The 18445-nt window shown below is 44.7% G+C and overlaps 1 protein-coding gene across 3 annotated transcripts in view; it reads right to left on the bottom strand.

The window, feature by feature from the left end:
• IRF2 (interferon regulatory factor 2) overlaps window positions 1–17489 on the bottom strand; it is a 45181-nt gene extending 27692 nt beyond the window's left edge. For 2 of the 3 annotated variants that reach the window (XM_072862372.1, XM_072862374.1), the window contains exon 1: window positions 17202–17489. The gene's annotated coding sequence lies outside the window, so the exon portion shown is untranslated. The remainder of the gene's footprint in view (window positions 1–17201) is intronic. The other variant, XM_072862371.1, reaches the window with a different exon arrangement.
• Between the last annotated feature and the right edge of the window lie 956 nt (window positions 17490–18445).

Genomic DNA, 18445 nt, shown 5'->3' with positions numbered 1-18445 from the left:
CCTGCAGTGATGTCCTGCTGGAGGGAACGGTAGGCATCTTCTGGGGGAATGTCTTTCACAGGGGGGCAAGCACAGCATGCTTCTGCTCATCAAAACAGACCCCATGCTTCTCTAAGAGCGCATGCTGCAGAATATAAAGCCTGACGTCTTCAGAAGACACTCCCAGACCTGCCTGCCTCAGGACAGCACTAACCACGATGGTGCTAAAATGTAGGGGTTTTTTTGGCAGTAGCACATCAACAACATCCTTGTGATGAAAATACCAAGTCAACTCCACAGAGTAATTGCCTGTGGGAAATGAAGGTGCCACATCTCCCCTCCAAAGGTGTCAAACACATGATTTATTTGTACAAAAAGAAGCATCAACTTCTGCAGTGCCTTAAAAGTAGCCTCTGTCTGTCCCTAAGCAGGGTTAATGGGTGCACTTGGGAGTCTTATTTTGATGGCTTCAGGTAGGAGAACCTGAAGTCCATCCATCAGTGAGCAGCGGGACAACCACCTTCTTCCATTAAGAGTCATTCACATTTGTAAAGACCTTTGAAATTATCCAAAATAGGCAGCAAAGGCATGTAAAGTTTCAGGGGTCATCACCTAACATCAAACCAGCTTCACCCTCCATCAGAATACATTAATTATAAAGCAAACCTACAAAGCCAGAAACTAAGGTGAGCCATACAAAACAGCAGGCATGCCAAGTTCCTTTGCTCCAGCCTCTCTCCAGTGTACCCAGCAGAAATGAAAAAGCAGAAACAGTCAGTCCTTGTAAGGAGAATGAAACATCAACATTTATAATCTGAAGCAGGCTGTAAAACCAGGAGCACCTATGCACCTATCTCCCATTCCTGGTCAACGTTAACATTGCACTTCCCCTGCAAACTTACACAAAGAAGAAGCTATGTGCAGGTGTCTGTATTTTTTGTATCGGGACAAGTGGACTCCTACCAGTATTTTCAGAGCTGCCAAGGCATCCAGTTCCCACTGGCTTCACCACCACCATGAGCTCCTGAGCAGTGGGCATCCATTCACTGCCCTAAGCAAACCTCTCCAGAAGCCTAGTTACCTTTGCCAGCCCGAACCTTCGCACTTGGGTTAACTGGGGGAAAAATGGCTTAATGCCTGCCTTGGGTCACTTGGCACCATCTTCCTCCACCTCAGAGAGACCACGGCTGGAGATGGCCGGGCTGGCAGGGGAGAGAAGAGCCAGCTGGCGCTGCAGGGGGAAGGAGCAGCTCCAGCTCCACTAGTGGCAAAGGAGCATTTCTCACTCCATCACCCCCACCCTTCGGTCCCATCCGAGTTTTGTGACATGCTAACGCTACTCTTTGCATAGGCAGCTCTGTGAACAAGACCAGGGAACTTAGCAGGCTTACAAGCAACACTTCTTTCCATAAGGCTTTTTTTGTCTGTTTGAACCTGGATCATGGCTCTCATCCTGCTCAAAGATGCACGTGACAGCACAACCGAGAGGGGAGGGCACTCCGGCATGGGAGCAGGAACGAGTGGCTGGGGAGGACAGGGAGGAACCCCTTAATCCAAAACCGCTAATGAAGCCTCTGTACTTTTAAACCACAGCTTCAAACTTGGACTCTACTGAACCCCAGCATCTCTTTGGGGAGAGCACAGGAAAATGCTTGGTCCCAGAGACCCATGTTGGAGTCAAACTTTCTGGCATTATGTTGAAAATAATTGTTTGTTTTTTCTTCTGGTTTAGCATTGTTCCATGGTGGGGGAAGGGAAGAATAACCACCAAGAAACACACTCAACTGCTAATGCAGATGGGACCCAAGGAAGCAGTTTTCTACCGTACAAGAAAAGGGGAGCTCCTTTAGATATGGAAGTAGGGCTACCTGCCGGGAACTCATTTTATGAACACTTGCCATTCTTAACAAGACAGACAACCTTCAAGAGCCACAATTTTTAACCATACCTCCTACAACTGTATTAAGGGTGGTAGCTCCGTGAATATCATTTCCCTTTTTTTGCTCCATTTTTATCACCCGCCTCTTTCTTAAAGGGGACCGTAGTCAGGGGCAGTTGCCTTTTCCACGGTGGGAGCTTAAATGTATCAACGGACATTAAGACATCAATAAAATGATTCCCGAACAGGTGTGTGAGACACTAACCCCAACTCAATGGCATTTTCCTGGAAGGGGAGGCCACCGGGAGCCTGTAAGGAACCAAGCCCCACGCAAGAAGCATGGCCCACAGATGCGCTGACGCCACAGTTTATGGGCGATTATTTTGACCTTTTTCGAAGGTTTATTTACTGTACTATTCGTGCTAGTCCTGCAGTCAGTTCAGCCTTTTTTTTTTGCAACTAGATACCATAAAAACATGGTGGAGGCTACCCCCCGACAAGCTATAAACTGTCCTAATTCTGCAGACATGACTCGGAGCAAGAGTGCTGCGGAGGGCAGACAGCACAGGATCTGCTGAAGCCAGGCCAGCATAACCCAGTTAGGAACACAGAGACTGGGAGGAGGCCAGTCAGTAACACCATTCCTGCTACTGCACGTTGTACTTGAAAATGAGCTTTCTACAGGGAAATCACACTAGCATGCCCAGGGTGAAGCATGCAAGCCAGCTTCCTAGGATAGACATGGCTGATAGAAGAGAGTCACAACAGTGTAAGAGAGGGAAGCACACGTATAGCAACGTTTTTACGAGTAGTCACACAAAGGGCATTGAGCAGGTAGCTGTCACCACAGCATCTTTAAGACACAATAAACCATACTGAATTTCAGCTCTACACTGCTTCGCAAGATGTATTTTTCTAAGATTCTTTGTGCAAGACTCTTCAGAAGGAAACTCACAGCACTCATTTATTTTTAAAGAGATATTAGAAAAATATTACTTATTTTCAAGAGCTACTCACCTTTAAAGAGACATTAGAAAAGATGGAAGTGATGGTTGGGTTACAATGTACAGATACATATAAATATTTTCACTCTTTAATGTTCAATAAAGAGCTTATAGTCCTCCCTACTCTCTGCCAAAATGTTCTAGTAAGTTTGACTTTGTTTTTTCCCCCGATGGTAGATAACACTCCTGCCATACAGAAAGTGTAACCTTTGAGAATGAAGAGCTCCTGACTAGAATTACGGCAGCTGTAGACAGAAAGCGAAAGCAACGGCATGGCAGGCATTAAATCTGAGCAGTACGAGATGTTCTCTTCCCTTCAGTTTCACTCCCTCTGACAGTGCCTGGATAACTGAAAAGGCACAAAGGTTATCCCAAAAACACAAGCTACTCTATGTCTACATCGCAGATACTTTTTTAAAAATATAATTCTATGGTAGTAAAAAAAAAAAAAATCTGAAAAAGTAATTCTTCTTTCCCCATCACAAAGTACCCAGTTAAAATATTTGCCAGTATATGGAAATGTTATTAATGGTTTTGAGAAGGTAAGGTGGGATAAGATACTTTGAGGTACATTTGTTAAGTAGGTCACAGCCTTCCTCCAGAGCTGTGAAAAAACATCTGTTCCCCCAGAGGACTTGTGCAGAATATTGCATGGTATCTATTTCTCTTTTCTCTGCAAATACAGAACTGACATTTTTTGTTTAAAGTTATCTTGTTCTTTGCTGATAATCTTTCAAAGCATTCCCTTTGTTTGCTAATGCTGATGCTGTTCAGAAAAGCATCAATCACCCTGTGTGACCAAACAGATATGCTGAAATGAGACCATACGCTAATTTTAGGATTCAGAGAACTCGGTTCTGCATTTGTCCCTGTGCCAAGCCTGTTCCAGGATACAAAGAAACACAACCTTATTTTAAGGAACAGTACTTGGAGCAAAATTCTGTCCCTTGGTCACGGCTCGGACTCTGCCTTCATATGGGATTTTGCGTATAGGACCACCTTTTTCAACTATTCCACTGTGGATGCCCATTTCAAAGTACATGTTTAACCATATGGACTTTGAGCAAAGCCCTGCTTGGAAGTCAAGCTAGTCAGAGGGACACAGACTTTTCCTGGCTAAGAAAACCTGCTAGACTCACCTGCTCAGAAATCCTTCAGAAATGTGAGATTGACACTGAAACACAGACACCTGAACTGCACTTTACTCAACTGCTCTGATTGCAGACACCTGAAATCCTCCTGCCCACAGTCCGTGGGGAGACAGACGTCTGCCCGGTGCATTTCCCATCTGCCACGAGAAGGGAGAATCTCGCCGTTGATGCTGCAGAAGCAGAATCAACATGCCTTCTTTCTGACAACCCCTAATTATGCAAATTATCCATATCTTTTTTGGAACCAATAGCAAAACACGTAATTAAAGTAGCATCAGTAAATGAGGAAAAGTGGGCATTGCCATTCTCAGAGGTGCAAGGGTTAAGGGTTCAAACTAAAATCCTGAAGTTCTTGGTGTTGAAAAACAGAGATATGAAGCAAGAAAACACATAAAACCCTATAAAAGACTTTCTGGATTCAGACAGCAAAACCTACCCTCTCTGGTCTTTTAACTGCATGTATTTACAGTGCCTCTTTCGTTCCCTAGGAATGATCTGTCAGTGATGCCCTGTTGAATAGGGAGGGATGAGGGAAACATCACAACTCCACTGGCAGATTTGCTTATCACTAAGCACCCCTTGCCTTGTGCTCCCTTAAAGCATACCCCATGGCCAACTGCTTCGCAGACCCAGCTCCCCTGTTGGCTATACTGCTGATCCACACTGTAGCTATGGCAGTATTTTTCCTGCTCCTTCCTAACATTTTGGTGGTAGCAGCAAAGATGCTGTTAAGCATGCTACATCCTTCCTGTCCATCACCAAGAAAAATAATTCACCACAGGCAGGAAAGGTGGTATCTTATTTGCTCAGGTGCCTGCAGGAAGGAGGAGACTCCATCAAAACAGGTTGGAAAGCCAAGAATTGGAGAGTAAGCACAGTGGGAGGGCACAAGTCCTGGGCAGACTGGCATAAGGCACAGCTTGGCCATTAGGAAGAATCTGCATGGGCAAGCAACAAGCAATATTTCACCTGCTTCCCTAGGCTCCCAAACCAAACGTGGCAGGGCTACAACAGGACCGTGCCTGGTAAGGGGAAGGCTCTGTGGGGTGGTGAAACACCTGGGAACCCAGGCTGCTGCACGATGGATTCAAGCTAGCAACAGCTACCCAACTTCCCAAGCCCCTGCATCGTAGGGGCCAGGTTGTGCCCACCTCAGGCTGTAAGGAGGTGCAAAGCAGATGAAGGAGGAGGGAAGCATTCAGCACGCCCCCCTCTTGTGCTGCTGTACCCAAGAAAGACACATAAAAGTAGGAGGGAGAAAAGCCCTTGTGTCCTCAAGGGACAGAGGGCAAAAACCACCCCAACCAACCCAACATTCCCTGCAAAAAAAATAAAAACTCAAACAAAACAAAGGCAGTAAATACCTCAAATTTGTATTGAAATCAGCATTACAGACTGCATGATAAACATGCCCAGAAAAACACACAATGGGAACTCATACTGTATATAGAGTGTGTTTCATCAGCCCTATAGCATTTCTGTTCCACCCAAAGGGTGTTAACATGCCCTGGCTGGGATTCAGACATTACACATCAAAACAGACTCTTTCCTTTGGTTTCCATGCAAAGCTTATTCTCCCTCAGCAGCAAAGACATGAGTTGTTATTCTGCAGTGATCTCAAGCATCATTAAAGGTAGCCCTCAGATTTGCAGACTAGTACCGCACTGAAGAAAAGCCATCTTATTTTAATACAACAGAACCAGAAGGCTGTTTTTTTGCTTCTGAACTTAGCTGTAATTAAACAACGCTTCAGCCTCTCAATACCTACAATAAAATTTCCCTTGCACTGGCTCCTATGTTGAACATTATCATGACACTTGAACAACACAATGTCTGTGGATGAGCCCATTCACTTCTCTGGCATCGCAGTGACTTACATCGGCTGGGAACTTGGCCCAGGCTTCTAACAAATAGATTGTTAAAGATCATCTCCACAGTATCCTTGCCACAGCAATCATCTGCACACACATCAACGTCTGCAAGTCTGGTGACAATACAAAATTATTGTTTTTACCTTCAGCTTTAAAGGAATACTTTGTTTCCTGGGGGTTTCTTTCATTTGTTTCCCAGGTCTTGCCTGGAGTGAAGATGGAGATGTCAGATTCTGGTGGCATCAGGATGACAATGGGTCTATGCAAGTGATAGTCAACAGCATGTGATTACAGAAAACTCTCCCCCTTCCACCTCCCCCAGGAGCCTCAAAAGCAGCCATAACTTTTACCTGATTTATTTCCTTCTTAAGCTTTGTGTTACATCTGATGATTGATCAAAATTTGTCTTCAGTATTTGGGATGTCTATTTTTCCCCAAAAAGCTGCCGAGAAGAGAGACGGTGACTTTTCAGTAGTAGAGCTGTACTTCTCTCAGACAACCTTGGAAAGGGCTTGTTTACAACAAGAAAATTGCTGGCATGGTTGTCAGGGAATAATTAATTCCTTGCATTGGGGAGCAGTTATCCCCCAATAAATCAATTTTATTCCGGAGTTAAGTGCTCACACAGAAATCCACTCCCAAATACCCACACGTAATAGCTGCTGCTACTTAGCTGTGTCAGTCAGTATCCACGGAAGCCAAACCCTCTGTGTTCTTGAAAGCTGTCAGGAAAACTCAGCATTTGACACCTGACTCATAAAGAATTTTCCAGCCTGGTGAAAACTAGAAGGCTATTAAGGCTCAAACAATTATCAAGAATCACTTCTTTTATCACACTGATGCAACTCAACAGCATTTTTTTAAGTCTCTCCATGGCTCTGTTAGACTAATACACCCTTATGTGCTCTGTGACTAGGTTTACAGAAGACATTCCTAAAACTTTTAACAAGCACAACATGTTTCCTACATGTGTCCCTCTGAAAGCAGTGGAAAATCACACATGAAAGTATCTGCAAGATCAGGATCTTAAATTGTAAAAATACTTTTTAAAGCCTGGGCAGACTTCATCTCTGTGTGCTGCCTAGCATTCTTCTGCCTAAGTACAGGGTCAGTGCTTTATAGGGTGCTATATATAAGAAAAGCAGCCATCGTAAAACAAAAGTCCTTAATCTCAGTGTTCCCACACTGGTGGCTTAAGGCTCAGGCAGGATTGCAGAGAAGACAATGACATTTTAGAGGCACCCAGAGAGGCAGAAAAATTATTCCAGATAGCTAACACTGAGAAATGTGCTCAAGGAAGAGTTTTCACATTCACCAGCCATGACCTGCACCTGATGTAATCCACCTTGCTTTGGATTGGGCTTGTTTCTCACAGCTACCTTTGTTTGTATAACATACTGTTCTGCAACACACAGCAAAAACTATTTGCACACTACACTAAAGTGCGATTTAATATTTGCTTAAAGCTTTCATTTTATTGTCTGGGCAACGGCAGTTTCTACCACTGAAGTTAATAGCTAACCCACACCTACACTTTTGCTACCCGAACTTCTAATCGCTAGCACAGCACCCAGAACCAAGCTCAAAAGACATGAACTACCTCTGCTTAACCTCATAGCGAGCACCCAAACCAGCCCTTTCAAGCAAGCAGTTTGTCCTTTACTTCCAAGAGAAGGTATTAAAGAAAAGTACATGCTATTTCAGATTGGTAAAAAACACTCTCTCGCTTACTTAGATGCTTGCTTTACAGACAGACCACAGCAGGCACAGACTTGGGGGCGGGGAGCCTGAATCATCCACACTGCGAGCTGGAAACATGTCTGTCACATGCACTTATTTACAGTTACAAAAATAGCACCATGAAAGAAGCAGATGTGTTGAGCATAAAAAAAAATTTCAATTAGTTATTACAGAGATATTGCTTGACACTGTAGAATTTAAGAGAGATATGTCTTTCTTTTGTACATACACTTTAAATGCTTGCACTTAAAGAGTGCTAAGTATTAAATGCTTAATACTGACCCTTGTTGAAATGGTATGATGTAATTCTCCTTTTTACAAAAATGCTACTCTTTCCACTGCCACAGGACATACAGGAACTTCTTAACTCATTTTCATGCTGAGATATGAGTAGTTAATAGGAACAGTTACAAAATGTGCTCTTAATTTAAACTTTTTGTGTTGACCACAGACCAACAGCAATGAGACAGCCTCAATTTCTGATCTGCAGCAGCTATTTCTATCTTGGAAGCTTCCTAAAATACTACTGAGCGAGAGTGAGACCACTGAACTCATCTTCATTTCTCATCTAAGCCAAATAAATATTATTGAACTAAACAAAGCTAGTCTTCATCAGCTTCCCTCATCAATCTCAAATCTCCAGAACGGGTTTGGCATCCAAAGAATTTAGTTTTGATATGCTCGAATGCAGTGTTTGCAAATGTGTGAGAATCAGACCTCTGGAATTAAAGTCTTTCGTTTCACCCTAGTACAGCTTCAGCAGAGCAGCGATTGTCCAAGCTTCTCCTCAACACCCAACCTTTTTGTTGATATAGCCCAGGAGCATGCGTCTCTACGTGTGAGAAGGATATTCATTCGAGCTTCCACAGCCACCCAATGTTTGGACATCCTTTGACTAATTCACCAGCTAGTTCTCAAGGTTAAAAAGGACCTTCTAGCTGCTGACTGATCTGTGGAAATGGAGTGAAACCACTCATAGTCATTTCATGTCATCAGCAAAGCTGATATCAGATAGCATCTTTTGATTATTGTTGATCTGACCCAGATCTAAGTGGACGATCCCAAAGGTGGGGGCCAAAAAAACCCCACTACATATTTTATACCTGATCCTATTAGCAATTCACATCTCAACATGAATAAATTTCAAGCGCACCTACCAGCTGAATGACTCGCTTTCACCATACTGGATGTCATCACCTCCACTGTACTTTCTGTACACATTTGCTACAGCATTTCAAAACGTTACTTCCGTCACTGAAGAAGACACCTCTTCCTGTACTGCGGGGCCATCGCCCAGACCACTGGGTGGGAAAAGTGGTACCTGGATAAACCAGGGAGAGGAACTCCTACTTCCTACTGTGTAGTCTGCTAAAGGAGTGCTGTCATGCAGAAGTCAAATTTACCAACAGATGAAATAAATAATAAAATTGAAATAATTTTTCAAGTTCAGCTATCATGCTTCTTTGCTCTGTGTTTATTCTTTCATTTTTGCCAACTGGGAAATGAAAACCAACGGACTCGGTTTCACTTTTGTTTATATTTGGTTTCAATTTTATCCTCAAGTTTTGCTTTCATCTTTTTCATGTAACACTGTTGGGATTTGAGATCCTGCAGGAAAGCTTTCAGTAATTTTAAAATATTTGTCTCCTACCCCACCTTTTTTCCTACTGTGGAATTATTTTTGTTTTAGATAAACTTTATAAGATGCTGTCACAATTTTGGAATGCTTTTGGTGGGGGGATTGTTTGATTTTGATTTTACAAATTTATACGCCACATCCAATTAAATTCAGTAGTTTAGTATTTTCCACTGGATTCATCTCTCAGTTGCATATAAAGCACATTTACACGCTTCAACAAAACACCTTAAAAGAACAGTCAGTGCACCAAATGGACAAAAGCCCACATCACGCACCAAATGCCCGTTATATATATGCATGAAATGCACATGAAGACCTAAACTTACTGCTACTTGAACTTATGAAAGAATTAAGGAATTATCTTGCTTAGATAAAGCTCTAAAAGGTTTGCCTGTAACGCTGTCGAGCAATGTCCAATACCAATAGAAGCATGACAGTACAGACTTTGTCTTCCATGCATTCATCAAGCCCCTCAAGTCACATATATCCCTCTGTACACATCAAAAAGCAGAACTTAACCACACTTTCAGACTTTCTTAAAACAAACCATAAGCAATACTTCCTTCTTTTGTGCTATATCAATATTAAGCATGTAAGTCTTTAAATTAAAAAGTACTTAAAATAATTTTACAGCAAAAGGGAAATGGTTAGACAACATCCACTGTCACATGCAGTTCAAACTGAAGGACAAATGTAAATACTTTTGCTTTTGCCACAGCTTAACTCCATTCCTAACACCAGATATGCTGGGAGCTACAAACCAAACCTGTAAAGGTTAGCTGAAAAACTATCAAACCATAATCTGCTCTACTCTTTAAGGGAGAAGAATATTGAAATTATTACTTCCAAGCTCACTTTGAAAGCTAGCAACCTATATAGCAATTGAATGTTAAAATAATTTAAAGTTAGAATTTAGTTCTGTACCTTGGGTGAAACAACATGCCACACGCAGGATTTGCTCCTGGATGCCTGTGTCCAAGCTGCAACAAGACAAAACTCTGCCTTGTACTGAAGACTGCTGTACATTTGTTGCAACCTGCCCCCAAGCAAAGGGGTCAGAAGATTTCCAATATACACAAAGCCAGGCTTGCAGTATATTACACATTAAGAAACCAAACATTACTTTACTGCTTACCACTTACTTTCTTTTCTCCCTAGCTCATTCAAAAAAACAGTAATTTTTCATCAACTTCCAAGAAATTGAACACGTATCTGGCACTAACTGGAAAAGCAAGTTTTAAAACTGTTTTACAGTCTATCAATAAGAAATGTGTGCTGTACAATGTCTTAATTATGCTATATACAAAACACCTAATTTTATATTTTTATACATATGTAGATATGTATGTGTGCATATATATATATATGCAGACATTAAACTCTTAACTGTTAACATTCCCTTCCACCAACTGTTAATAACTGTTAATTGCTGATTCCACTTTTTCTTACTGGCTATTTTAATCTATTTTAATCTTAACACAAGAGTTCACACATAGTCAATACAAGGAAGAAGCTTCATAGAGTTACAACAAAACTTCTGAAAAAAAGAAGGGGAAATTATTTAATTACACTGAATTATTTTTTCCATAATGTTACTCATACATGAGGAATATGCAACTTAATAAGTCTGTTCCTCTCATTCACTGTACCCAGAATCTTTTTGGCTTGCTTATTTGTCATTTTGCTTTTGCACTTGTGATCTCAAAGGACAAACCAGAAAATGTTTTACACTAATCACAGTTTATAGCACCATAAGCTATAATAAAACTTCTGTAAACACTACCTTATGGTTTATGCCCCCAATATTACAATCATTGTAGGCCTTTGAAGAATGTGTTTCAAAAGGGCAATCTTTACAAACGAGTCACAGAGATAAGTAATAAGTAAGAGTAACACATGATTAGTTTTACTTCTTTACTACAAATGGACCACACCTTTCAATATAAGATCCACAAAGTAAAAGTTGAGGTTCTAATCCTGCAAACATCAGAGGAATTTTCCTGGGGTACCACTCCTATGCAATGTTAAATGCATACAGGATGCACTTAACCTGACTGTAACTTGTGTCAGGTTAACAAGTCCAGGGGTAACAAGCACAGACTGAACAGGATCATCATAGAACATTTTTTTTGCTGGAAGTTTCATAAGACCTTACGCCACAAGATTCACGTAACAAAGGGCAATATATGGTCTTGCTTCTCTGTGTTACATGCTGTCCTGGTTTCAGCTGGGATAGAGTTGATTTTCTTCCTAGTAGCTGGTATAGTTTTGGATTTAGGATGAGAATAATGTTCATAACACACTGATGTTTCAGTTGTGTGCTTGACTTAGCGCTTACACTAAGTCAAGCACTTTTCAGCTTCTCAAGCTCTATTGACTAAGAAAGCTGGAGATGCACAAGAAGCTGGGAGGGGGCACAGCCAGGACAGCTGACCCAAGCTGACCAAAGTGATATTCCATACCATATGACATCATGCTCAGTATATAAACTGGGGGGATCTGGCCAGGGGCAGCGACTGCTGCCTGGGGACAGGCTGGGTGTCAGCCAGTGGGTGGTGAGCAATTGCACTGTGCATCACTTGTTTTGTATATTCTTTTATCATCATTATTATTATTTTCTTGTCCTTTGCTGTTCTGTTAAACCATCTTTATCTCAACTTACGGGTTTTATCTTTTTTTTCCGATTCTCTCCCCCATCCCACCAGGGAGGAGTGAGCGAGCGGCTGTGTGGTGCTTAGTTGCCAACTGAGGTTAAACCACGACACCTGCAAATGGACCATAGTTTATGCTTCTCAGTGGAGGAGGTTTCTGTTTGCAGTTTTCAGAAATAATTCTGGATCAGCATCTGCAGTAATTCTCTGTGGGCAGTCAGTGCCCAAAATTTGATATTGAACTGTTCTGACTGCTAAGTTGCACAGCAAGTTTCTCTCCCACAGACTGCCTAATCACTAACATAAACCCCTGACATACATGCAGTGGCCATGAGCACCACAATTTATATATTGCAGGACAAACACCTCCTGTTGTTTTGAAGCTGCCTCCCAACTGTTTTATTTGGATCGCATTTATCTATACTGTTTACCTATTCACTTTCTTCATGACAGTAATGATCTTAAAGAACATCCCCACATCCTCTTCAGTCACTTCTTTTCCAAGCTACTTACCCTTTCACAAAAGCTGTTTCATTCCCTTGATTGTCTGATGCCCTTCTCTGTACCTCATCAACTTTCACTACATTCTTTTTGAGATGGGGGAACAAAAATTGTTAACACTATTCAGGATAGGGGAGCAATATAGATTTATAGTGGCATGACAAGTGTTTTCTATTTCTTTTTTTACTCCTTCCTAATAATTCCTAACTGCCCTCTCCTTTCTTAGCCACTTCCAGGCACAGAGCTTATCTTTTCATAGGATTATCTGTGTTGTATGATGTTTACCCGAGTAAAAAGTCAGTTCAGACTTCAGCCTTGTGTACAGAAAGTTAAGCTTGCATTCCCTTCCATGTGCATTACACTTACATTGGCCTGTACTGAATTTCATTTGCAAATTTACATCTGGACTTTCAATATGAGATCCTTCCGCAGTCTTTGCGGTTCAGCCTTCAGGACTGTACTGCTCGGAATGAGTTAATACAACCAGCAAACTTGCCACATCACCACCTATCCCTTCCTGCATCCGTTGAATGGCATAGACCCTGGGCAGACTCTGAGGGGGACAACTGGCAACCTCCTTTCACTGAACAAACTGACCATGACCATATGACCCGGAGCAATCTGATCCCACTTTGAAACTGACTCTGCTTTAAGAATGACTGTATCAACCAGACCTCCACAACAGCTCAGCAATGCCTTTAGAGAACTCCAGAAGACTCGTGATGTACAACTCCTCCTCAACAAAAGACAGGCCTATTCTTTGTCAACATATCACGTTTATACCCGTGTTCACTAATCCCTGGCAAACAAGCAAACAAAAATTACCACCCTGGAGTTCTCAGTCTCCCCAGAAACCTTGAAAAACTGACAGCTCATTTGTCACCTTCTATTCCTAGAGCACCAAGGCAGGCCTACGCAACAAGTTACACACAACAGGCAATGTATCAGCAATTTCATATTTTAAGTTCCTTCAAAACTCATGAACAAGTAGCACCTCCTGACATCTACTTCATCCTTCTCCTCAACGGTTCATTCCGATATCCTCTCTTACAGACATTTCAACTTGAGAGAAATCCTCCAATGTGCTTACTCCTTAAAGAAAGAAAAAGCTGCTAGCAAGGGAATGTCCTTAAACTCTTCCTCAGTGAAGAAAGGCTCAAAGAATTTGTTTCACTCTTCTGCTATGACTTTATCTTCCTTGGGCACTCCTTCTACACATGGATCACTTATCAGCAGGCTTCCTGCTTTTGATGCATTTCAAAGAGGATTTACTATTTGTTTTCATGCCTTTAGCAACTTGTTCCATGACTCTTTTTGGCATACCTTATTGTATTTAACTCAGTTTTTCTGTTCTTTTCCACCTTTCCCATTTGGAGACAAAGCTTTAACTTTTTGAAAGATGTCTTTTTACTTCTACTGAGCTCCTTTACTTTGCTTGTCAGCCTGCTCAACTTTTTTGGTATTTCTGACAGACGCCATGTAATTGCTTTGAGCCTTTACTCCAGTGTCTTTGAAGAATTACAGGCCACCTGCAGGTATTTTTCACTTTTGGCTGCCTCTCACCATTTTACTCATTGTTTTCCTTGTTTTATGAAGATTTACTTCGGAAAATTAAACGCTGCCACAACAACCCTTGGCTTTACTGCTCCTGAAGCAACACTGAGTCTAAGTACATTATGATCACTGTCACAACATAGCTGACTGGCATTTTTAACGTAAAATTCTGAACTTAATTCTTGCTGGCCAGGACCTTGTCCAGAGTTGCTACCTACAGAGCACCCTTACAAGCTACACCTACAAAGCAGGGGGTTTTGGCATCTAAAAAGTTAGTACTCAGGCAAATTTCATGTTGGAGCATGACATAATCTAAGTGGGGGCAACTGAAGCCTCCCATTATCATCATATTTCCTACTTTTGCAGCTTCTCTACCCTCCCTTAATATATGACAGTCGCTGTCAACATCTTGGTTGGGCAAGACAGTCACATAGCCCTAATCTCTACTCTTCCTATTTAGGCCTGGAACAATTCATGAGATACCGTGTTACTTCTTGAAACAGTTATTTGCTCTTTACCGAAAAGTATCCCACTTCATACACATGCAAGCTACTCTCTCCTCTCTATGCCATCTGTTGTCTGTCACCACCATATCTGAGTTTCCACAAAGTGTCTGATACTCCAAGTATTATATCATAGACATGGTTTAATACCAGTTTTAACACTATGGGGATGATGATCCTCTCCAAGAGAGCATGTGTCATGGCAAACTTTACATTCTTTTTCACCTGTCAGCTCTTCCCCACTGTTTTATTTTAAAACTTATAATTTTATATATATCGCTAAATAAATATGTTTTAATTTAAGGCATACATAGCCTGGCTGCAAACTTATTTACATAAAGTTCATTTTTCTGGTGTAGACTCTTTCTATTCCAAAAATATTTCCAGTTCCTCTTGAATCTTAGCTCCTTTTTTCTGCATCATTTTCTCAACTGTGGATTAAGACTCTGCCTCTCTCTAACTCCACCTGGTCCCACATATCAGAGTAAAGACCTCCATGCAATGGAGACTGGGGTCTTTAACCCCCCTTCCTAACAGCCTGTATGTTACTTCTCCAACCTCTTAGCTACCCCTTCCCATGTAAGGTGGCCTGTGATGAACAGCTCAAGAGACTGACCTGACATCTTCTGAAATCTGCCACTTTTGTAGTCAGCAAGTAACCAAGTGGCACCACAAAGATATATAGGTCAAATATAATGGCTGACTGCTCTAACTACCTCTGCCAACCAGCTGGCACCCCCAGCCTCAGACAGATACCACCAGTGTCAGCGGACTGACACCTCGCCGTGCCTGTACCTAGCTGAAGAACTGCAATGTGGCATACGACTGTGACAAAGCAATAGCATGTCAAAGGAGTTGGTGCTCTCAGACCTTCCACCACCATTTACCAGTGAAAAGGAACCACTGCATACAAGGGGCACGTGAAGTAACTCCCCTGTGGGACATTACCAACAGGGGCCAGAAAAGGGCAGTGATGTCTCTGCAGGGGCTGGTGGCACGGAAAGATTGCGATTCAGACAGAAACCATCTGCCTCACAAATCAATTCTGCTACTTTTATAATTATGTCACCATTTCCCTATTAGGGTGAATTTAAATGTTGCTGCTCCACTCAACTCTTTTTATGGTACTGACGCAGACATTCTGCAAAGGTTATTATATTCAAACCCATTAAGACTTAAATAAAATAACTATAAACTTAAACATGCAGTATTTCATCTCCACAAACTGAGGCTGTAGTTTACAACTGCTCCTATGTTCAAGAGAGTGCTGTCTGCAAGATTTTAGCACGGTAAGCTGGGCTATAACTTACAACCATACACTAAGTGGGAGCAAAGTTCTGCACTCTGAAATTCCTTTATCTGAGCTCTGTGTCTATATAAATAAGCCTCAAATACTCTGCTGTTTAGGTGCTCACAGTAATCAAAATGTTAAAGACCTAAAACCTCTAGGAACCTGGGCTGCGGGATCCAATTATTCAAGCGCTTGCAACTTTGACCCCAGATGCTGCGAGACGCTTGGAATTTGACCCTCCACGCTACACGCAAACAAAACCCCTGCTCATAAATTTTCTCCGGGGGAAGATGTCCAGGGCTGGGCCCTCCACTTGCTGGCGTGGAGCAGGACAGTGCTCCACAAACCGCCACGCAACGAGCCACGACGCAGCAGTGCTGCCGGCACCCACAAGAAAAGAGGCTATCCCTGAAAAAAACAGAAGGGAGAGCGCGGTTCAAGGCTGCTAGGTGTGCGAATGATGCACTTGTTAAGGCTGGATTCATTCAGATCATATAGTGGGGGGGGGGAACCCAGAAACGCTCGTTTTCCCGAGGTGTGTTTCCTTTAAGATACAGAGGCGGAAAGGCCTGCTGCACAGGAGCGAGGAAACACCGCCGCCCATCAGCGGCCTGCCCTGTGCAGCACTTCACAGGACTTCCTCCTTCCGCTGGTCCCACAGAACCCAGCCGCGGCGGCCTAACGGCCCCTCAGGCCCCGCTCCATCTTGTCGCGCCAACCCCTCCTCCCTCTGCACCGCTGGTGCCATCCCCTCAAGAGGGGCAGGAGCCCACCCCGCCCGCCTCACCCGCCATCGGGGGCCTCAACCCGCTGAAGACGGGGACGGGGAGAGGCGGAGGCCGCGGCGGGCGAGGCGCGAAGGCACCGCCCCGCCGCTTGTGTAACGGACCCTCCGCGGGGCGGGGCGGGGCAATCGAGGCCCCGCCCCCCTCCGCGCCCGCCCCTCCCCCGCCTCGCGCGGCCCCACGCACCCGCGGGGGCAGCGCCCCCCCCTCACAGCGCGACCCCCGCCCTCAGCCCCTCCGCCCGCCCGCGCCGCGCCACCGCCGCTCCCCCGTTCCTTACCGGGGCTACCGGCACCCCCAGGCTCGCAACAAGTGCGGGGCCCCCGGCCCGGCCCGCGCCGCGCCCTGGCCCTCCAGATCCAACGCCCCCGCCTTTGTCTGCGCGCCGGAGCTCCCCACCCGGGAGGCGGCGGGCACCCCCCCAGCCCATCTCCGCCGCAACCCGCCGCCCTCTCCCCCCCTCCGCCCCTTCCCAAATGCAACGGCGGAACGGGGCTCGGCCCCGGCCGCTGCAGCCCGACCTTTTGTTTTTAAACCGATGCCCATCTCCCCGGGAGCCCCGTCGCCCTGCACGCGAAAACAGCAGCAATGCGGAAAAAAAAATATTTTAAAAATTTAAAAAATTTTTAAAAATAGAAAAAATTAAAAATTACCTTGCCGGCCCGTTTTCGCGGCCCTTATATAATTCCTCAAGGTTACCGCCGTTGCCAGGGGACGCGAAATGGAAATGAAAACAGGCGCTGAATAATCGCGGGAGCAAAACTAAAAGTTAACTGCCTCCGCCCGGGCGCAGAAAGGTCCAGATCGAAAGCAAAACAAGGAAAGGAAGCGGCGAGGCCGCCGGCGCTTGGAAATCCCCCCGCCTCTCCGCCGGGCCGGGCCGGCCGCGCAGGCGGCGGGGGCAGGGCTGCGGCGGCGGGCGCGGAAGCGCGCTGCGCCCGTCATCGCCGCGGCACGGCGCGGCGCGGCACGGCACGGCGCGGCGCTCCCCCCCGCCCCCCCGACCCCGGCAGCCGGTTGTCCCCGTGAGCCCCCTCCTCCCCGGACCCCCGCGCCCCGTTCCTGCCGGGGAAAAAGCGGCCGATCGTTTCGGTGGTGGGTGATTTCAGGACTAAAGGTTCTCGGGTGTTGCTATAGGACCGTCGGCTCCTGCAGCGTCTTTAAATGTTTTTAATTCGAGGTCTGGCTTGCGTGTGGAAATCTGGCATTTTATTCGTAGCTTGACTTGTGACTGAAATAACTCCGACGCCCAGCCCTAATAAGGCGCGGGGGTGTGGGTCAGCCTCACGCAGGGCTGGCCCGAGAGCCGGAGCCGCCAGCCCCGGGACGGCTCCGGACAGCAAGGAGCGAGGGGACGCTCCCCTGGGATGCACAAGCCCATGGCTCACAGCAGATTTTCCCCCAGACCGCGGGGAATCGCGGCAGCTCGGCTCCTCCAGCACCGGCGGCATCCCTCCCTGCTTCTCTTCCCCCTCCGCTGGGGTGGGAGTAGTGGTCTCGGTCTGGTACACACGCATGCTGGGACTGTCAGTGCCTTTAAAAAAGGACTATGTCACAGTCCTACAACGGGGACAATTTCAGACCAGGTCCTTTGAACCCAGCGAGCCTAAGGCAGCTGGGTTACTTCAAGAGAGAGCTCTTGGATTTCAACAGATTTTGCAAACTGCCGTTGGTCATGGAGTCTATGTAGAGACCAAGGGTATTCTGCAGAATTCAGATAATCCCGATGCAAACTACAGCATAGAAAATTGAGTGAGGAGAGGTTGCAATACGTCATTCCTAGCCTTACCCAAAGATAATGAAGGAAAGGCCCCAAGCACTGGGGGAGATATGAAATGCAGTCATTACAAAAGGTCATATATGGAGGGGGAGGGGGGTGTACACATCTTTCTCACAT

The sequence above is a fragment of the Ciconia boyciana genome, chromosome 5 (genome assembly GCF_034638445.1).
Source record: "Ciconia boyciana chromosome 5, ASM3463844v1, whole genome shotgun sequence".
In the NCBI taxonomy this organism is placed as follows: Eukaryota; Metazoa; Chordata; class Aves; order Ciconiiformes; family Ciconiidae; genus Ciconia; species Ciconia boyciana.
This window is presented reverse-complemented; position numbering and strand designations above follow the sequence as displayed.